This window comes from Lytechinus variegatus, chromosome 16 (genome assembly GCF_018143015.1).
Source record: "Lytechinus variegatus isolate NC3 chromosome 16, Lvar_3.0, whole genome shotgun sequence".
Lineage (NCBI taxonomy): Eukaryota > Metazoa > Echinodermata > Echinoidea > Temnopleuroida > Toxopneustidae > Lytechinus > Lytechinus variegatus.
In genome coordinates this window covers 23854350-23872977 of record NC_054755.1, presented here as the reverse complement: position 1 = coordinate 23872977, position 18628 = coordinate 23854350, and the positions used below count along the sequence as shown (strand labels likewise).

Genomic DNA, 18628 nt, shown 5'->3' with positions numbered 1-18628 from the left:
GAGCGGCCTCTGTAATGCGCCGTGAGGGACCCTGCTGAGAGGGGATTAGCGGTGCCGCGCATGGGGCAAAGCGTTTGAGAGAGTCAGATCTCCTTCTGTTAATAGCTCTATGCTTGGACATAAGAGTAATCAAGTATCACTGATTATCCTGTGCAAGTTTCAGGTCACATGATCAAGGTCAAAGGTCATGTGAGGTCAATGAATTTTGACAACATTGGGGGTATTTGTTGAATTACCATTGGTCTAGTTCATAAAACGTGGAAATAAGAGTAACCAAGTATCACTGAACATCTTGTGCGAGCTATAGTAGTTTTCAAAGTCAGCACTGCTGCTACATGTATGTTGAATCGCGTGATGCAGGTGAGACGGCCAGAGGCATTCCACTTGTTTAAATTATGTTGTCATACTTTCGAAAAAATTTGGACCTAGTTCATAAAACTTAAGACTTTACGGTAATAGTGTATCACAGAAGATCCTGCTTGAGTTTCAGGTCATATGATTAAGGTCAAAGGTCATTTAGGGTCAACAAACTTTGGTAATGTTGGGGGTATTTTTGGAATTGTCTTCATACATGTAACTTTAAAAGTTTATGGATCTAGTTCATGAAATTGGACATAAGAGCAGCAATGTATCCTTGAGTACCCTGTGCACATTTCAGGAACATAGCCAAGATCAAAGATCATTTAAAGGTTAATGAACTCTGGTCATGTTGGGAGTATGTGTTAAATTGGCATCATTACATAAAAAGTTTATGGATCTAGCTCATGAAACATTGACGATATTAATAAAGGGTGTAGGCCTAATCAAGTCTGAATGATTTTTTTAAATATGTGTTACATGTAGGTCACATGATCATGATCAAAGGTTATTTTGGGTCAATGGACAGAATATTTGATCATACTAGTGTTTTCTGTGAATAATTATTTATTAGCTGTTTTCAAAGGCAGCACTACTGCTGTATAGAATTGCGTAATGCAGGTGTGACTGCCAGAGACGTTCCACTTTATATGAAATATTTGAAATTTTCCTCTTTAGAATGAAAAATACAGTTTTATTCCTCCCTGCAACATGTAGAAAACAATAGTTGAGCCTGATTAAATGAAGTGTTTCCTTAAATTGACAAATCTTCTGAAATTGAAATTCAGACAATAAAATAAAAAAATTCCCAATAAATATATATTGTGCTGTTGGGGGTAATATTCAATAATTGAGTTTTATAGGATATGATCATAGAGCTACATGTATGGTACATGGTATGACTTAAACTAAGCCTGAATAGACTGGACGTAACTAAACAGGGGAAAGCTATATAGATGAACTGTCCTATCTAATAGGTCAAGTTCACCCCAGAGAAAAGTTCATTTGAATAAATAGAGAAATATCAAAGAAGTGTAATGCTGAAAATTTCATCAAAATTGGATGCATTAAAAAGAAAGTTTTGCTTATTTTTTGCATTTCAGTCTTATCACTTTTATGGACATTTCAGTGACAGGAATTCCGATAGTCAATGATGTCCTTCACTTACTATTTCCTTTGTTTTTCATTGTTTGAATTTAACAATATTTCAATTTTTACAAATTTTACAATAAGGACCAACTTGACTGAACCACAAAATGATAAAACTTAAGGTAAATCCACAGGTTCAGGGAAGAATAGGACTGTTTCTTTATGATATTTAGGAGAAAATGAGAATTCATGTATTTCATATGATAAAATGCAAATGAAATAGTGAGTGAATGACGTCATCAGTCCCCTCGTTGGCATACAGACCAGGATGGGCATAACTGTTTTGTCAAATTAAGCAATGTGTGCACACAAGCAAGTTCACACGAGGGATGTCTTGTGCATGATGTACATTTTAGGAAACGTGTTATTTGCACCAGCACAACGTATGACATCATGTACAGCAAAGTTCTCATAATTTGTATATTGTGCAGTAATAATAATGATAATAAAGTAAGCATACAGTGTGTATGCACTTTTCGTGAAATTTAAATCAAAGCAATTTTATAATGTACATGATAATTTGAACTGTACACCACAAAAATGAATTAGAATTAGCCTATAAAATACCCCCCCTCAAAAAAAAATCAAAGTGACTACTGTTACATGTAATTTGAAAAAGTGAAAAATGCAACTTTACATAATAAGATTCTATTTTTTTTCAGTGTAATGCTTGTTTGAGTTTTATCTTTGTTATAATAATTTTTTTTCTTTGAGGGTAGACTTGACCTTTTGGCTTTAAATACCTCCAGGGGCTAGTACTAGTGTTGAAAGTAATCTTAGAATATCAATTTTTGCCTTGAACCTTGCATGACAGTAAGCCCTGCCTAGTAATATCAGGGATCTTGTTCAATGTGGCAAGTAATTAATAGCGATCTAAAGATTAACATCTCAGTTAATTACACCCTTCTAATTACTTGTACTATTTTGTAGCCACGTTGAATTTAGCTTAAAGGCCAAGGCAACCCAACACTAGTCTGCAGGCACAGACCCTGATTGGAACTTTGATCAACAAGTGTGCCTCCATGCAAAGACTAGCACATACAGAACTTGCTGTTCCAATACTTCAGTACACAAGGCATGAGTAGGCTGCACATTCAGACCCTTATTTCGGGTGAAGGGTTTGCCCAGCAGACTAACCCAACACCAAGTTGCTTCAAATAAATAGAGAAAAAAGGGTTTATAATTCTGACAATTTTGATGTAACATACATGTAAAGTTGTTTTATTTTTTTAAGGTTCCTTTTATTTGGACATGTATTTCTCATACCCCTTTCATAAACCCAATTATGCAGCTAATAGCAGCATAATTTGGTCGTAAAATCAGAGGAGGACCAGAGTTATCCGCATTATTTTGATTATCGGCATATATTGCTCATCGGGACCAGATTTTGACTTTATGAACGCATTTTCAAATAATGCGGATAATTGCCATGGTGCGGTCACAAGGTCACCCTTTTCCAACACCACCGCATCGGAGGGGGCGTGTCCAGTTGTCATGATGATTATTCGCCTTTTTCAGGACGGGCGCTCGTAAAGATAGTGCGGATTATTTTCGGAGTTTGGGAACGCAATTTTTGTCTCACCTGCGAAGCAAAGTGAGACTGTAGGCGCCGGTTTTCCGACGGCGACGGCGGCGGCGGCGTCAACATCAAATCTTAACCTGAGGTTAAGTTTTTTAAATGACGTCATAACTTAGAAAGTATATGGACCAATTTAATTAAACTTGGCCATAAGGTTAATCAAGTATTACTGAACATCCTATTAGAGTTTCATGTCACATGACCAAGGTCAAAGGTCATTTAGGGTCAATGAACTTAGACCATGTTGGAGGAATCAACATCGAAATCTTAACCTGAGGTTAAGCAGGGCTCGACACTAGCGGCGGTCCGACGGTCCCAGACCGGTAAAAATCGCTGTTGGGCCAGTAGATTTTCAGAAATTGGAAGATTTACTGGTCCGACATGACCAGTAAAAAATATCATTGTCGGGCCAGTAATTTTTCCAAAAATATCAAGATTTAAGGGTCCGACATGACCAGTAATAAAAACCATTGTTGGGCCAATAACTTTTCCAGAAATGGTCAAATTCACAGCAAACCATTTCCCCCGTTCAATTCTGCAATTCACACACAGAATACACACAGAATGAATCGCACGTGTTACTAGAGTACTATACAGCATGCGTACAGTGTACATGTAGTCAGCCACACAATCCACATGGTGAATTCTCCACTGGCCGCACGAACGAAGCCTGGCTAAACTCTGGCAGAAATCTCTCACAGAACTGTCAAAATTCACGGTTCATACTCATGAAAGGCTCTTATAATGTCCATATTTCCTAAAAATTGGAGTAACTCTGTCATCTGTAAGCAGTAAAAGGGTAAATTTTCACTTCTGTTTGGTTCAAACAGATCGGGTCTCGGGTGGTATCGTCTGAATACATATAGCCCCACATATGCATTTATGTGTGTGTTGATACACTTGGTTTCTGACTTTCTTTCGTAGCTATTTTAATTGAGCCAAAAAAGAAATTATTTATAATAGTTTTAGCTTTCTTCCTCTGTTTTCTTCCTGTTTTCTTTCCTTCTTTCTTTTCAATCTTTCTTTTAATTTTTTTTTTCTCTATTTCTTTCCTTCCTTCCTTCTTTCCTTCCTTCCTCCTTTCCTTCCTTCTTTCATTCCTTCTTTCCTTCCATCCTTTCTTACTTTCCTTCCTTCTTTCCTTCCTTCTTTCCTCCCTTCTTTCCTCCCTTCCTCCTTCCTTCCTTCCATCCTTTCTTTCTTTCTTTCCTTCCTTCCTTCTTTCCTTCTTTCCTTCCTTCCTTATTTCCATCCTTTCCTTCTTTCCTTCCTTCTTTCCTTCCTTCTTTCCTTCCTTCTTTCCTTCCTTCTTTCCTTCCTTCCTTCTTTCCTTCCTTCTTTCCTTCCTTCCTTCTTTCCTTCCTTCCTTATTTCCATCCTTCTTTCCTTCCTTCTTTCCTTCCTTCTTTCCTTCCTTCCTTCTTTCCTTCCTTCTTTCCTTCCTTCTTTCCTTCCTTCTTTCCTTCCTTCTTTCCTTCCTTCCTTCCTTCCTTCCTTCCTCCTTTCCTCCCTTCTTTCCTTCCTTCTTTCCTTCCTTCCATCCTTTCTTTCTTACTTTCCTTCCTTCTTTCCTCCCTTCTTTCCTCCCTTCCTTCCTCCTTCCATCCTTTCTTTCTTTCTTACTTTCCTTCCTTCTTTCCTTACTTCTTTCCTTCCTTCTTTCCTTCCTTCCATCTTTCCTCCCTCCTTCCTTCCTCCCTCCTTTCTTCCATCCTTTCTTTCTTACTTTCCTTCCTTCTTTCCTTCCTTCTTTCCTTCCTTCCTTCTTTCCTTCCTTCTTTCTTTCCTTCTTTCCTTCCTTCTTTCCTTACTTCTTTCCTTCCTTCTTTCCTTCCTTCTTTCCTTCCTTCCTTCTTTCCTCCCTCCTTCCTTCCTCCCTCCTTTCTTCCATCCTTTCTTTCTTACTTTCCTTCCTTCCATCCTTTCTTTCTTTCTTACTGTCCTTCCTTCTTTCCTTCCTTCCTTCTTTCCTTACTTCTTTCCTTCCTTCCTTCCTTCTTTCCTTCCATCCTTTCTTTCTTACTTTCCTTCCTTCTTTCCTCCCTTCCTTCCTCCTTCCATCCTTTCTTTCTTTCTTACTTTCCTTCCTTCTTTCCTTCCTTCTTTCCTTCCTTCTTTCCTTCCTTCCTTCTTTCCTCCCTCCTTCCTTCCTCCCTCCTTTCTTCCATCCTTTCTTTCTTACTTTCCTTCCTTCCATCCTTTCTTTCTTTCTTACTGTCCTTCCTTCTTTCCTTCCTTCCTTCTTTCCTTACTTCTTTCCTTCCTTCTTTCCTTCCATCCTTTCTTTCTGACTTTCCTTCCTTCTTTCCTTCTTTCTTTCTTTCTTACTCTCTTCGTTTCTGTCTTGCTTTCTTTTTGTCCTTCATTCCTTCGTTTTACGGGGGGGGGGGGGGGGTCACGAAAGGCTAGAAAAATAAACTTGCGCCTTTTTTTAAATGTTTTCTTTACTTTTTGGGACCAGTAGATTTTAGGTTCGGACCAGTAAAAATTTGAAAAACTGGGTATCTACTGGTCCGACATGAATAGGTTGGACCAGTAGAAAAAATGGGTTAGTGTGGAGCCCTGGGTTAAGTTTTTGAAATGTCATCATAACTTAGAAAATATATGGACCTAGTTCATGAAACTTGGACATAAGGTTAATCAAGTATCACTGAACATCCTGCATGAGTTTCACGTCACATGACCAAGGTCAAAGGTCATTTAGGGTCAATGAACTTTGGCCTAATTGGGGATATCTGTTGAATTCCCATCATAACTTTGAAAGTTTATGGATCTGATTCATTAAACTTGGACATGATAGTAATCAAGCATCACTGAAAATTTTGTGCAAGTTTCAGGTCTCATGATTAAGGTCAAAGGTCATTTAGGGTCAATGAATTTTGGCCGAATCGGGGTATTTGTTGAATTACCATCATAACTTTGAAAGTTTATTGGTCTAGTTCATTAAACTTGGACATTAGAGTAATCAAGTATCACTGAACATCCTGTGCGCGTTTCAGGTCACATAACCAAGGTCAAAGGTCAATGAACTTTGGCCGAATTGGGTGTATCTGTTAAATTACCATCATAAATTTGAAAATTCATGGATCTGATTCATGAAACTTGTACATAAGAGTAATCAAGTATCACTGAACATCCTGTTCGAGTTTCAGGTCACATGATCAAGGTCAAAGGTCATGTAAGGTCAATGAACTTTGGCCATGTTGGGTTTTTTTGTTGAATAACCATCATATCTCTGTAAGTTTATTGGTCTAGTTCATAAAAAGTGGACATAAGAATAACCATGTATCACTGAACATCTTGTGCGAGTTAGAGTAGTATTCAAAGTCAGCACTGCTGCTATATTGAACCGCGTGATGCAGGTGAGACGGCCAGAGGCATTCCACTTGTTATTGAATTAATTGGAGGATGGGTTTATGAAAAGGGTATTATACTTGTTGGCCCACAAGACAAGGAAAAGTTAACCTGTCATGAATATGTGCAGAGATACTGTGAAACAATGGTCTACTGTGAAGCATGCAAGTTGCAAAGTCAATGAAGCTTTGGAGAAGTTTCAATCCCAATTAAAGGACAAATCCACCCCAACAAAAACTTGATTTGAATAAAAAGAGAAAAATTCAACAAGCATAACACTGAAAATTTTATCAAAATTGGATGTAAAATAAGAAAGTTATGGCATTTTAAAGTTTCGCTTCATTTCACAAAACAGTTATATGCACATCTGCGTCGGTATGCAAATGAGGAACTGATGACATCACTCACTCACTATTTCTTTTGTATTTTATTACATGAAATAGGAAATATTTTTATTTTCTCATCATTGTCATGTGAAATGAAGTTTCATTCCTCCCTGAACACCATGGAATTCCATTATGTTAACATTTTGTGCTTCAGGCAAGGAGGTCCTAAGTTCCGTCAAATTTGTAAAAATTGAAATATTGTATAATTCAAACAAAAAAATAAAAGAAATAGTGAGTGGGTGACATCATCGACTCTCTCATTTGGATGTAACAGGCTTGTTCATATAAGTATTTTGTTAAAAATAAGCGAAACTTTTGAAATGTCATAACTTTCTTATTTTACATCCGATTTTGATGAAATCTTCAGCATTGTGCTTGTCTGATTTTTTTCTATTGATTAAAATCAACATGTTCTGAGGTACGCATGACCTTAAAAACCAAGACTGCTGAACTGTGTGTCAAGAGAACAAGCATTGCAAAGTAAAGATTATTATGAAGTCTTAAAAAGAGAAATGCCAGTCATGATAATGTATCTCAGAGTGAGTACGAAATGCCCACCCAAGTGTTTGTGTATTGTATAGTATTAATAAAAAAAATCTGTGCCAAATGGCTGTGGAAAAAATTATGTAATTGATAAAAATAAGCAAAATAAGCATGGAATTCTATATGTGTACATGTAGTATGTCAGGTTTTATCAAGCAATTAATACACTGCCCCACATGCTTCTCTTTGTTAGTGATCGTACATTGTAGATGATGTCAGTTGTAAGATTTCATTCCACAAAGAGAAGTATATGTAAATGTATTGGTCTAGATCTAAGATAATTGATCTACAAGTAGACTATGATCATTGAGCGAAAATTAACCCTGATACGTGTACTTTCTCATGAAAAAATAGCTGGATTTATAAATCACTTTTTGCCTGAGGATACAATGCACTGCTATTATTATCTCGGCCTTTAATAGCTCGAGCTACCATCACCGGCGCTCAGTGCACGCAAGGAATTACACCTGCCAAGAACCCATTCACCTCACCCGGGTCGAGTGCAGCGCAGTGTGTAAATTTCTTGCTGAAGGAAAACACGCCATGGCTGGGATACGAACCCACGACCCTCTGTTTCAAAGGCGAGAGTCAGAACCACTAGACCACGATGCACCTACTTATTATCTTTTCCTCTTCCTATCAATCAATCATTAGGATTCTGGGACGATCTACACTGTATAGTGCAGTGTTTGTGACCTGTGCTGAGTGTGCTAGATATCTCCCACTGGTAAAAGCCAAGGATGGTGGAAAGGTTGTCACGGTAACAGGCTCTTTCTCAAAGTGGGGACACAGTGTGAGTATCTTTGATTTTTTTTTACATAGTTGGGTTGTTTTTTATTTACAGTAATTGAACATTGTGAATTGCTGAACTGAAAGCTTTTGTGCATGCCCAACAAACTTTAATTCACACGATGCTCAGATTTTACCAAGTGCTTCCAATATTATGTACATGTACGTGTTACACTGTGCTAAAAAGTTAATAATGCCAGCCACAAAATTTAATACGCTTCCTAATACTGAGTAATGATATATACACTACAATGTTTGGTGAGCCCAGAGAAACACTTTATTGAATGTAATATTTTATCACCTTGACTTCACAATCAAATATCTAAAACATGGCAGAACTTGGCCCAACACTTGGAAAAAAATATGTTCATTTTCAGGTGGGGTTCACTTTAAGCACCGCTGTATATATGTGGAAAAGTATGGGTGTAACAGAAAAAGGGAAACTCAACTGCCTACCCTTTCCTGATGAAAACATTGATCAGTGTCAATGAAAATCTCAAGCAGGACATCTTTATTGTTGTTAAATTGAAACATTGGTGGTCTTTTGGAGCATACTAATTACATGAAAAAATGTTTGATATTTTGCAACATTGTACTTTGTTCACTCGCAAATATTTTTTTGTAAAATGAAAGAAATTATAACAGTTTTCTGTTCATTGTGCTGTGTAATAAAGCAAATGCAGTTTTGCACATTTTTTTTTGAACAATCAACAACATGGATTCCACTTTTCAGAATAAAGTGTGAAGTCACACCTTTTAAAAATATTTTTGTCCCCCAAAACACAATCATGTAGGAAAGCAGTCATTCTTGATGATTTTAAGACTTTTTAAAGCAATTTAAGTGTGCCTTCAACAATGACAATGATAATAATGTAGGTTGAAGAGTACAAACAGCGTCCAAAGTTTGAAAGACATGCACTCCTCATGGGCCCGTGTTAGTGAAGCAATGGTTATAAATATGAACAAATCTAGAAATTAACCAGCCAGTAAAAAAACCCAAATATTATTCTATGCAAAAAAAGTTCCAAACATTTGCTGGTATACATGTATGTCTTTTGATAATGGGTCTGTACTTTCAAGATTTTTGTTTTCAATTTGATATCCATGGAAAATCCAGCAATTTAAAGTATAGAGATTTCCAGGGGGGGGGGGGTGAATACTCTCTATACACAGTGCTTTTCCAATGGTCAAGTTCAGTTTTGGGGCCTTTGACCTTTAAAAAAAAATTCAAAGGAAGTGGACTCCTGATACTATATCGAGCTCAAATCTATATGTGTGCTCCGTTTTGTGGTGTATCTGCGTTTTGCATGTACATGTACACGCATCATTTCCAGAAAAGGATTATTTTGTGTACTTACAGTTTCTTTATACTATTTATAAACTGGTTTTACACTGCTTGCATTGAAACTTATTTGGTTGAGCTACGTACATGTCATAAAATTGTCAGTGCAAAAGAGGCAAAGGTGAAATAAATTGGTTCCAAAATTGAAGAAACTTGACTTCAATATTGCAATACCGGTACACAAATCCCACTCTGTCAAAATAAACAATATTTTGACACGGGCTACCTTCAATAATCCTTACTAAAGTACCTGTATATCAATAATTAAGAGATTGGTTAAATAAAGGACAAGTCCACCCCAACAAAAAGTTGTGTTGAATAGAATGAGAAAAATCCAACAAGCACAACGCTGAAAATTTCATCAAAATCGGATGTAAAATAAGAAAGTTATGACATTTTTGAATCTCGCTAAATTTCACAATTAACTGTCATATGCACATATTGCTCTGTATGCAAATGAGGGAACTGATGATGTCATCCACTCACTATTTCTTTTGTACTTTATTATATGAAAAGTGAATTCTAATTTTCCCTCTCTTTGTCATGTGAAAGAAAGTTTTGTTCCTCTCTGAACATCTGAAATTACTGTTGTTTTAACATTTTATGGTTCAATCAAGTTGGTCCCGATTGTTAGATTTGTAAAAATTAGAATATTGTGTAATTCAAACAATAAAAAACAAAAGAAATAGTGAGTGAGGGACATCATCGACTCTCTTATTTGCATGTTGCTGACTTGTTCATATAATTATTTTGTGAAAAATAAGTAAAACTTTAAAATGCCATAACTTTCTTATTTAACATCTGATTTTGATGAATTTTTAAGTGTTATGCTTGTTGGATTTTTCTCTATTGATTCAAATCAACATTTTTCTGGCGTGGACTTGACCTATAAAAACAAAAAGGCCAGTCGCCCTAAAAATCAATTAATTCTGGAATCTAAAGTCACTAAATTCCTGGTTTCAGTCTCAACCAAATGGTCATTCTTTGCTCGAGTGCTATTCAGCCCATCCATGCATTGTGCTTCTTTAACGTCATTACATGTAGGTGTGTTTAATTCTAACTTCCTGTAAACTTCTCAGTTATTAAGGCAATCAATTAAACATGCCTACGGTGGTTCTGTGAACTTTGATAAACTGTTACAAATAGGATTCTTTAATCCCTTCTCATTTTCATTGGTCTTTCTTTTGCCATTTTGTCACAAGGTTCCGGAATTGGGTTGAGGGGCTACGGCCTCTTTGTGATTGAACCAATCTCTAAAGGTCAAGTCCACCTTAGAAAAATGTTGATTTGAATCAATAGAGAAAAATCAGACAAGCTCAATGCTGAAAATTTCATCAAAATCAGATGTAAAATAAGAAAGTTATGACATTTCAAAGTTTTGCTTATTTTTAACAAAATAGTTATATGAACGAGCCAGTTACATCCAAATGAGAGAGTCGATGATGTCACTCACTCACTATTTCTTTTGTTTTTTACTGTTTGAATTATACAATATTTCAATTTTTAAGAATTTGATGATTAGGACCTCCTTGCCTGAAGCACAAAATGTTAAAGTAATGGAATTCCACGTGTTTAGGGAGGAGTGAAACTTCATTTCATATGACAATGACGAGAAAATCAAGATATTTCATATTTCATACAATAAAATACAAAAGAAATAATGAGTGAGTGATGTCATCAGTTCCCTCATTTGCATACCGACCAAGATGTGCATATAACTGTTTTGTGAAATGAAGCGAAAGTTTAAAATGTCAGAACTTTCTTATTTTACATCCGATTTTGATGAAATTTTCAGTGTTACATGTATGCTTGTTGAATTTTTCTCTTTTTATTCGAATCAAGTTTTTGTTGGGGTGGACTTGTCCTTTAATTATTGATTAATTATCTCTTAATTATAAATCAAAATTGAAGGTAAAAATAAGATGTATCTATTCAATGGCCAAATTAAAGTCTAAAAAGGAAGTTTGTTCTGAAATAGGGTTAATTGTAAGAATATGTTAAGCAGAAAAAAAGAAGATAAATATTGGTGAAGGTTTGAGGAAAATCCAAAGAATAAAAAAGATACTGTATTCGAAGTTAAACTATTTCATTTGTGACGTCATATGCGAGCAGCTTTTGTACATATTGTTTGGCAAATAAATCAATGAAATGTCATGGAAATGGTTGTTATTCAGTGCATTGACCAACAATTCATTTCACACTTGCTCATAAAAAATAAGTCAACATGAACCATTTAAAAATTGAAATTTATGCATTTATGGGGCAGCTGCTCGTATATGACGTCACTTATAAACAAACTTTTGTAATCTTTGATGGATTTTCCTCAAACCTTCACTATTGTATTCCAAAGAAAGAGATTGCGGTTTGAAATCACTTTCATGTGTCAATTGTCTATTGTCTTGTGAAACTGATTTTAAGTTTGTCTAGGAGAAGTACATGTAGTTTCCTGATATTTAGTGACATGATTAGAGCAAGTTTCCCTCTGCTTTCATCATTTGGCCAGCTTGATAAAAGGAGACGGTAATCTCATTAGGTTAATTTCAAGTTCAAATGTTTGAATGCGTGTGTAGGAGTAAGCCATTAGCCTTCCACGACCTGTATCCCTTCATCATGGGCGATTGTGGGCAAGTTTACACGAGAGGTCATGAAGTTATATCCACACCATTTTACGAAGACGTATAAGACACCGTTCCCATTACGCTTTCTACTTTCTAAAACTAGTTTACTGGAAAACGGTTCAGGAAACCAGTTTGGAAGATCGCTTTGCTAGTGTTCCCACTTGATCACATGAAAGTGGTTTTCAAAATCACTTCACATAAAGCAATCTTATTGCTATGGGAACGCTCTCAGCTGGTTGACACATTTTGCACGAAATTCAAAACCGCAGCGTAGGCATTCTACACACAGTGTGTGGGATAGCGTGCTCAAAATGTGCGAAGATCGCTCCCCGAAGAACGGTTGTGTCCTCACTCCTCACGCTAAAACCAGTTTAACATAGCAAAGTGATCTTGAAACTACATTGCGAGGTGGTTTTCTGAACTGGTTTGGAAGATTACTGCGACCGTTCTCATTACACGTTAAACTAGTTTCTAGTTTTAGAAAGGTAGTGAGAACAGTGTCTATGACCTCATTCTCATCTACTTTCTTGACCTGGTGTAGTGGAAACGATTTCAGGAAACCAGTGTAGAAGATCGCATCGCTATCGTCCTCGGCGCCATCTTCTGAACTGGTTTCCAGAATTACTTCACGTAAAGTGACCTTGTTGCTATGGGAACACACTCAGTGGAGTCACATGTTTCGCACAAAACTTTTAAAATGCAGCATGTGCATTCTAGACACAGTGCGTACTGAGAAGCGCACCCAACATTCATGTTCATGTACAGTCTTGCACTTTCGCTTCCCGAAGAAAGTTGTCTAACATATACTTCACCATTTTTTTACGAGGCAAAGCAGTCATGAAAGCCACATTGCAAACTGGTTTGGAAGACCACTTAAGACACCGTTCTCACTACCTTCCTAAAACTAGTTTACTGAAAACTAGTTAAACATGCAAGAGAACGGTCGAAGTGATAAAACTGGTTCATGAAACTACCTTTCGATGTAGTTTTTAAGATCGCTTTGCCTCGTTATACTGGTTTTTAATAGTTTAAGTAAGGACACAACCGTTCTTTGGGAAGCGTTCTTCACACATTTCGAGTGCGCTTCTTGACGCACTATGTGTAGACTGCCTCCCCTGCTGTTTCAAATTTCGCGCGGAACTTTACACCCCACTTACATGTAGAGCATTCCCATAGCAACAAGATGCTTTTCGTAAAGTGATTTGAAAACCACTTTGTGTGATCAAATGGAAACGCTAGCTAAGCGATCTTCTAAACTGATTTCCTGAACTGGTTTCCAGTAAACTAGTTTTAGAAAGCGTAATGAGAACGGGGTCCAAGACTGCTTCATGTGTTCCCATTACCGGTACATGTTTCCATTAAGTATTATACAAGAAAGGGGTCTATGATACTGTTCAAAAGTTCTTTATTTCTCTTTCTTTGGTCCTTCAGTCTGCCATATCATTCTTGTCCATAGCAGAATACTCGATCTTGATTTCATTTTAGCTTTGGATGCCACTTTACTCGAAGTCAATCAAAAGTTTTTGAAAAGTTACCAGGAGTGTATTTTAGATTCATGCGTTGTCTTTTTTCATACCTGCTACGATGTTTTATGGGCATTACATGTACATCCAATCCAGTCCAAACCAATCTACAAAATAGTCATTTGATACACAGCACCTTTTCCTTTCGGTTTACTCCATGTTTGTTCCACTAAAAACCAATAATTCAACATCTCAGAATGATCAGGTTACAGTATAGTACTAGTAGTCAATGCAATCCACTGACTTCTTTATTTCAAATAACATGAATTACTTTGGATGTAGGGGCTAGAAACTATGTTTATGATTAACCAAATTTTGTATTGTTTGTGTATTGTACATGTACATGCATACATGTGTTTTGTTTTGTTTTACATGTAGGTTATGCAGGGCCCCCAACTTCCCCAAGTACATGTAAAACAGTATCTGATTACTGACATGGCTACCCTGTTAAAAGAAATAGATATTTTTTTAATGAGATTACCTGAGAACAAGACTACAGGTACCTGTATAAATAGTAAATCTCATATTGTCAACTTGATGAATAGTTTATGACATGTAATATGGACAACTTCCCATTTGCCATGCACTTCATCACATCATTGAACATGATTACTTGTGATTACATGTTAAAAAGGATTTGCGGTTTTTGGAAAGCACTTTTTGACACCGATCCTGCAGCTGCCCATGAATGAATATCCATGAAGTCTGTCGACGAACACCTGTCTTGCACTTTTTTATTTTCATGCTCAAGGAAGCTTTCATCAACATACGTACATGTAGCTTGATTTTATAAAAGTAGTAACTTTTCTCGATTTTAATTGGCAGAGAAGCACTGTTACTATTTTAAAAAGGACTTGTCGGACGTTTTGACTGACAAGCACCAAGCTGTACTAGGCCTATATATATTGTCGGCATAGCCTTACATTAGATTTTACATTACGCACGCTGGCATGCATGGCTATTCATGAGATCCGGCTTCAGGATTAGTGCCCGTTCTAGTGTTTTCTTCCAAAGCACCTTTACCAATTCAATTTTATTATTTTTTTTGTGTATTGCATGGAGCAAATGAAGAAGTAGAACTTATTTGTACGTTACCTTTGCATGTCAATGTGGCCAAATACAAAATCCCTAGTTATAAAGATTTTCAAAAATTAACTTAGAAAATCATATCGTAAACTTTCTTTGATTTATTTTCTAAACTATCTCTTTATACTTGCTTTTTCTGATTTTTTTTTGGTCTTTTTAATTTCAAAACAAACTTCTGATTTCCGTTGGATTTTCCTGTTAGGGATAGAATAGTAATGTTTGGTAACGGCAGATAAATTTTCTTTAAATTAAAGAGAAAGTTCACCCTAACAATAATTTTATTGTAAAAATAATAAAAAATATTGGCAAAGATTTGAGGAAAATCCACCAAAGAATGAAAAATTTAACTATTTGATTTGTGATTTCATATGCAAACAGCTTTATTACTACATACATGTACATGTACAAAGTATCATATGTGGTAAAAAAAAATCATTGAAATGTCATTTTCTCAGAAAATTACAAATGGTTTTTATTGCATCTTCAGTGTATCAATACACAAATCATTTCAAATGCTCCCCTAAAAGACAATGAAAGATAATTAAATTCTTAACCATCAAAAAACAAATTATGCATATGAATATATGGGGCAGCTGCTTGTTTATGATGGCACAAATTTCAAAACTTGAAATTCTAATAACTTTCTTAATATTTAATGGATTTTCCTAAAAAGAAATCTTCACCACTTTCTGCTATTTTTACAACTTTTCTTCAGGGTGAACTTCACTTTAAAGGTCAAGTCCACCTCAGAAAAATGTTGATTTGAATCAATAGAGAAAAATCAGACAAGCACAATGCTGAAAATTTCATCAAAATCGGATGTAAAATAAGAAAGTTATGACATTTCAAACTTTCGCTTATTTTCAACAAAATAGTTATATGAACGAGCCAGTTACATCCAAATGAGAGTTTCAATGATGTCACTCACTCACTATTTCTTTTGTTTTTTATTGTTTGAATTATGCAATATTTCAATTTTTACGAATTTGACGATTAGGACCTCCTTGCCTGAAGCACAAAATGTTAAAATAATGGAATTCCATGTGTTCAGGGAGGAATAAAACTTCATTTCACATGACAATGACGAGAAAATAAAAATATTTCATATTTCATATAATAAAATACAAAAGAAATAGTGAGTGAGTGATGTCATCAACTCTCTCATTTGGATGTAACTGGCTCGTTCATATAACTATTTTGTTAAAATAAGCGAAACTTTGAAATGTCATAACTTTCTTATTTTACATCCGATTTTGATGAAATCTTCAGCATTGTGCTTGTCTGATTTTTCTCTATTGATTCAAATCAACATTTTTCTGAGGTGGACTTGACCTTTAAACTTGCAGTTTCATATAGGACGAATAACACATCAATTGAGTGAAATCTAAAATATTCATATTTGTAGTGAACATGGGTAGATGATGACGTTGACACATATGAGTCAGCTGGTATATGTGTGCCACTTGCATTCTCTACGTCGAGGGGCCCATTGTAGAAAGAGTTGCAATCAATCGCAACTTTAAAAATCATGCGCAACTTGATTTTCAACCAATCAGCAGCGCGTATTTGGGACTTGCAATTGCGTTAAAATGCAATTCTTTCTGAAATGGATCCCAAAACTGCCAACTATAAGATTCATAATTGTTTAATCTGATTTTCATGACAAATTATGCTATTATGCTCTCAACCTCAACTATTACTCTTTTGATGGCAAAGAAGTAGGGGAGACCGGGGTTAGTTGGAACATGGGGTAAGTTGAAACATTGTAATTTTCTTTACTGCCTGTAAAGTAAATTTATGCAATACTGCCCTCAATTTATTGTTATTGATACTACAACTGTTGTATTATTAATAGCAATAATTTGAGGGCAGTATTGCATAAATTTACTTTACAGGCGCTAAAGAAAATTAAAATGTTTCAACTTACCCCATGTTCCAACTAACCCCGGTCTCCCCTATATCCATTTGGTAGTGGTGAACTCATCTGAAGGCGGCCAATGATGATCATTATTCACATGATCGTGTATCTTTGTCTACATCCTTCTGAAATAATGTTTTCATCACATGCTTTAAATACTGATCTTGTGGGTTTATCATCTTGTATATTAATAATAATAATAGTCAGTTCTTGTACAGTGCATAACACATGAAAAATGTCTCTATGTGCTTCCAAAGGACTTGGATATTACACTGTATTACCCCGGCTGTAGCTCAAGCAGCTTCCCAGCGCTCTGCAATTTAAGGAATAAATTCCTGCCTGGTACCCGTTCACCTCACCTGGGTTGAGTGCAGCACAATATGCAGCACAATATTGTGCAGCACAATATTTCTTGCTGGAGGAAACTACGCCATGGCTGGGATTTGAACCCACGACCCTCGGTTTCAAAGTCCTGAGACCAACCCACTGGGCCACAACGCTCCACACCTTTACCAGAGGTGATTCTGAACCTGAGCTTTAAAAGAAAGAGGATTCATTTGTTTTATAAGGAATCTGTTCTTTACCTCTTCATAGTAATTTATAATACTACAAGTGGAAGATCGAACAGTACATAGACCGCGTAAGGATACACTCGGTAAGAGCACCCTACAGCGTTGAGTAAGTAACAACCTTTTTTACCTTTGCGTATTACAAGATGGTTGTGTACAAACATATGAGAGAAATGGTGAAGGGTTGAAGGAATAGACAATTTTTACATTTCGATTTTTTTTTCTTCAATTATTTCCCCCTTAAATTTGAGATGAATATATTTTCTGAGGTTTCTTGGTAATAAACGTGGAATCATTTCCATGTGCCACCCTTCAGCCCTCTCCAAACTCCCTTCTCTCATTTTCCCCATAATTATACACTGTCACGTGCCGATATGGAAAGGTTACCTACTTAACGCTGTTGGGTGCCCTTCCCCATAAGCATTTATCGAGCTTTTCGAAAAATCGTTGAAGTGTCCGATCTTCCCCTTGTAGTATCTTTGACTACAGGTACTTGGCGCATATGAAATAATGACTTATATGTCAAAATCATGACTTTTGAGCTTCTGGATTCCTACTTTTAAAGGTTGGCAGCTCCGCTACATTCTATAGAACTCCCTAACATTGCAGTGTAAACACAACCTGTAGAATGGGTGGGGAAAGGGTGGTATAGTGGTTCAAGGAAGCTTAATTCATACCACCGTTCATGTTGATATTTTAGAGTTGCTGACTATTCATGTGCCAGACAGGAAAAGGAGAATTTTGAGACAGGATGTGGGCTGGCAAGCAAAACTAAAACATGGTATATAGGATCTGTCAAGTCTTGTAACTTGATGAAACTGAACTTGAAGACAGTCGGGAAACATGTATTGTGCGGTGCTGGCAATGGCACACATGGTTTGGAGATGTTGAAGTTAACCTGAAATATTTGTGATCTCAGAGCAAAAAAATGTATTCGGAAGATTCAATTGTAATCTTTTTGTGTGCAAAAAATCAAAATAATACATGGAATTCACTTACTGTGTGTTGGTGAGTAGAAAAAAAAACATAGTTTAGTATGTATTCATTGAGAAAATAAATCATTTGAAAAAAATAAAAGTTGAATGTTTGTACTATTTGTAATAGGATGTTTCTCTTTAACTTTGTTCTTTTTTTAACAATACACATTCATGTATTTTTTTATATTTTGCAGTCACAATGGAATACCAATGTCTACATATAGAGTTTATTGGTACAAACTGTTTTGAATTATATTCCATTCTTGTGAAGTATATATATAGTCCAATCTCTTCTTTATCACCTTTTCTGCAATGTATTTTACATACAAATAACTGTATGTGCTTCTGAAGGAATGCTTCCTTGGTCCGAGTCAGGGGAGAAGTGGGCTTGCTTGCTTTGCTTGCCCAGTGCTGGTCGATATTTGATTTCAGTCTATT

The 18628-nt window shown here is 36.1% G+C and overlaps 1 protein-coding gene across 2 annotated transcripts in view; it reads left to right on the top strand.

The window, feature by feature from the left end:
• The window catches only part of LOC121429681 (carbohydrate sulfotransferase 1-like), a 35579-nt gene that overhangs the window by 5127 nt on the left and 11824 nt on the right, over window positions 1–18628 (top strand). Inside the window, exon 2 of one of the 2 annotated variants that reach the window (XM_041626840.1) lies at window positions 8023–8161. The gene's annotated coding sequence lies outside the window, so the exon portion shown is untranslated. Of the gene's footprint in view, window positions 1–8022; window positions 8162–18065; window positions 18222–18628 lie in introns of those variants that run through there. The other variant, XM_041626841.1, reaches the window with a different exon arrangement.